We start from the raw sequence: 4,534 nt of genomic DNA on the forward strand, positions 1-4,534 counted from the left end.
CCTGGCGAAAAGCAACGGTACAACATCATTATGTGAAAGAAAAACAGGTATATAAAACATTTTCATGGGGTTATTCGAACGCTAATTTTTTAAACGAAATGGAAAAAAATAATATTATTTTTGTTATGGTCGAACAAAAGATCAATTGGTGTGGCCCGAAACTTATATCCAATGCATGACGGTGCGTCGTGTTAATCTTACCAAGTTTGTAAATATATATTTTGAGTTTTTTGTTGTTGCGCAAAGACGTGGAAAGGAAGTAGGAAACACAGCTTCCCGGAAACGACGGCGTTGACGGCTCCCCGAGGAAATCCTGAAGTAATTCTCTACAACGTTTAGTCACCGGTGTATAACTGGAAAATGCCACAGAATGTTCCCGGAACACTCGTTTGTTGATGAAGTATGACAATCTGTGGAACGGGTATCTCTAACTATCCTCGAAAAACCCGCGCATGGATTTCACACAGGACAGGACAACACACTTTTTCTTCACGGACATGGAAAACTGCAGCACGTTCCGTAGTTACGGGTCCAGGAGTGGTACTGATGGGCCGTGCGGCTCAGGTCCAGGTTGGCGGACACCGGGCCGGGAGGTTTGTCCGTCACCGTGTACTTCCGCCTTCCCCACATGGCGCTGGCAAGGAATGAGTGTATAATGAAGATGTTTAAGTGAGAAAGCCGTCTCTACTAGGTTTTGGAAGTTGAGAACTCCTTCGTCGCCAGCGTTACAATGAAATAGCCAGTTAAAGTGACACTCTTATTCAAAATCAATACATACACATGTATAACAAACATCAATTTCGACTGATAAATCTTTAACTAATAACTAAATTATGCATTTATGCAAAATATTAATTACTGACAACAATATTGTAACCGTGTATTTAATTGCAGAAAGCGCAAAAATATTTATTGATTGGTGAATGCTAAAAAATTAACTGTGGTCTACTGTAGTCTCATAAGGTAGAAATACCATGTTGTATGCGCATTTCTTTCAAATTTCACTCTGTTTCCTCCATTGTTTTCGACATTTACTCATCCTTTTTGGAATATGAAAAACATATCATTAATTGTGGTAAGTCTGATTTGGGAGTAAGAGTGCATCTTTAAGTGCTTAATTTGGTCTTAGGCTACTACTCTATGTGCAGTCTTATTATATACAAGCTAGTTCCAAATGGAAACTATAGAAACATCTGAAAATGATGCGTAAATAGGTGTAAATGGGTAGCTTTCACCTCATTGACAAAATCGAAATTTCGATTTTATTTCTTGGCACAATAAACAACAACAAAAGACTCTGATTTATAAATCAAACTGAACTCGGCAATACAATGACATCGTTTGCAATTTTCAATGCCGAATGCGCATATGTTTTGTTTGTCAAATATGATTTACATTATCATTATTTCTTCACTCAGAAAACACTTTCAAATTACATCAAAACAATTAATATGCGGTCACCAGGCATCTTTTTTTTTTAAATCATACTCTGTTTGGTCTGGGACCAATAACAAATCCTACTCCCAGGTTTGGTACCCGAATCATATCCATGGGCCTTTTACTCGAGAACGCAATAGCTATCGTTAGCTATACCGTATAACTATCGTTAGCTATAGGCGGAAATTAAACGAAATAAAACTCATCATTAGACATTATTTAGTACCGTAGTGCACTCTGGTTTATATATGATTTGTAACGCAAATTTCAAGAAGAAAAAAGAATTTTCGGTACACAAGGCGATAGGAACTACGCTTACATGCCGTACTACCTCAAGAATGATGCTGCTGCTGATGATGATGATGCTGCTGCTGCTGCTGCTGATGATGATGATGATCATCATCATCTCAAGTGATTGCATCACTCCACGAGGAGTAAACTCACAATTGGGTAAAAGCGTATATACATATGTACACAGCAGGCAGGACTGTTTTTCAAAAATAAAAGTTCCACTATTTACATTTTTTTAAAGAGGATAAAAACATCTCCAAGTAAGTTTAGCTATATGTTGGCTGGCCAGAGCTAACTAGATTTTGAAAGCATCTAGGCTGGTCTGGTCAACAACGTCTTGATGCCTTTTGTTCCAAAGCACGATGGTTGCAGGAAAGACACTGTTTCTGTTGATGGAAGTGGGGGCTCTGATTTGGCTGAACCATTCATTGTGCCCTCTGGTAGACTTAGCATTGATGAGTGGGGGTCTTGTGAAATATCCACGATGTTGTAAACTATCTTAAAAGCATGCATGGGTTCTCTCGTGTTGTTACGCCGTTGCTTAAGGGTGTCCCATTTGAGATCGATAAGCATTTCGTTGACGCTGCTTGTTCGCGCGTAGTCATGTTTCACGAATCTTGCAGGTCGACGTTGAACCATTTCTAGCTGGTTGATATGACACTCAGAGTGAGGGGACCAGACATATGAGGCGTATTCATAACATAACATAACATAACATAACATAACATAACATTTATTCAGCATTAAATGACATATCATATTCAACAGAAGGTCGAACGTACGTCTTGAACACATTATATTAGGCGCTTGGAGGGCTAGATAGTATGTTTCGCCTGATGACGGACATAGTGGAATTGGCTTTTTTTGGTATGTTATCAATGTTTTTTTTTCCCAAGAGAGGTCAGACGAAATGGTATAATCAGCGGTGTTGAGTACTTTGCCGTGGATATTACATGTGTATACGTGTTGGGGATATGTTTCCCTTTTGTGGAGATCGATGTGGTTGACTTCACATTCGTCAGGGCTACGGATGATTCGATACAGGAGGCAATCATCGGCGAATAAACAAGCCGTAGATTGGGCTTTTGAGGGTAGTTTATTGATGTAGGTCAGGAAGGGAAGAAGGCCAAGGACGCTGCCCTGGGGGACACCAGAGGTGACAGGTGAGGTAGCCGAGAAGGAGCCCTAAAGGATAACCTGTTGTGTGTGCGACGAGAGAAAGTGAGTGGGTTGTGCCTCTTATTCCATAAAAGTGATCCAGTTTCTGAAGTAGACGACAGTGTGGAGCTTTATCGAATGCTTTGGAGAAGTCAATCATAGCAGTGTCAGTTTGATGGTTGTTATCTATTCCTTTAGCTAAGTCATTTATGGCAATCAGGAGTTGAGTGTCGCGGGATCGTTTTTTTTTTCGGAACCCATCATTTGGTAGCCAGAGACGGTGTCACGTCTGCGGCGAGTCAAAGTGAGACATGATGTTACTAAAGATGATGTGTTCCAACACCTTGCATGAGACTGATGTTAGAGATACAGGTATGTAGTTGGATGGTGAGGAACGATTTCATTTCTTGAAGACAGGTGAGGCAATGGCGGTTTTCAAGTCAAGTGGGATCTGACCTTGGTCCAGAAACAGTTGAAACAGTTTTGCCAGGTCTGGAGACAACTCTGCTAAAGCAAGTTTAAGAGAATGTTGTGGTTATATTGTCTGGGCCTAGAACCTCGTGTGGTTTGAGGTTCGACAGAAGTTTCTACACGACCAGGATTGTGACATGAATAGGGTTTATGAAAGAGTAGTACATGTACGTCGAGGGCTATGTCTCAGTCTTTGGTGAAGACAGAGGTGAACTGGTCATTCAGAAGTCAGCTTTCTGTTTACCTCTGCTGTATGCCAACCCCTCCTTCTTGAATGAAGACACATCAAAATTGTCTTTCTTCCATGATCATGATTTCATAGAACTTTACTCTGATTTTGTACATTGACCAAGCAAAATCACTGTTTATGTTATTACCTGAACGAATAATTAAAGGGACTGTCTCACAGATGATAAAATAGCGGAAAAAAAGAAAATGTCGAAAAATGACATAAACTTGGCATCGATGTGTACAATGCATTGAAACCTACTAACTGAAGTACCACATAGTTTACAATTTATTTAAGATTAGCAGTTATTTCGTATTTTTCCATTAAAAAAGATTACTGGGTATGTCTACCAGGTATAATTCATTCCTTATGCGTGATTGGCTAGTCGGTGTTATCACGTGATATTACCGAGGTAATCATGTCAGTAACACTCGGAAGAGGAGTTGACATTAAACAGAGATATATAGGTAGGTGTATAGCTTAATTATGTCACCCGATTCGAATAAGCCTTAATAGCTCAGTGAGTAAGACAATGGACTTCAATTTTGGCGACGCGTGTTCGAACCCGGTCTCCGACACAATTTTTTTTTACATTTTGGTACTTTTTTTTATACAATTGTGATATTAAAGCGTAACACATTCTATTAGATAATTGTCCTGAGATTCGTTACAGAAAAAAACTTTTTTTGGTGCCAATCTGTGACACAGTCCCTTTAAGGAAAAACATACCCATCCCCTAGCACATGCATAGAAAACTAAAACAAAGAGATTAAATCAAATATTCGCATAGACCAACACCAAACGCGTATATTTGCTGTTTTAGTTCAGTACCAGAAGCAGGGGATAGCACTTAATTAGAATTTTGACGAAGCGATTGAATGCAACCTAAGTATGATAACGATGTTGCTATCACAAATTTATACTGTACCCATAAAGTTTCAAAATGGC

The sequence above is a fragment of the Mya arenaria genome, chromosome 4 (genome assembly GCF_026914265.1).
Source record: "Mya arenaria isolate MELC-2E11 chromosome 4, ASM2691426v1".
Classification (NCBI taxonomy): domain Eukaryota; kingdom Metazoa; phylum Mollusca; class Bivalvia; order Myida; family Myidae; genus Mya; species Mya arenaria.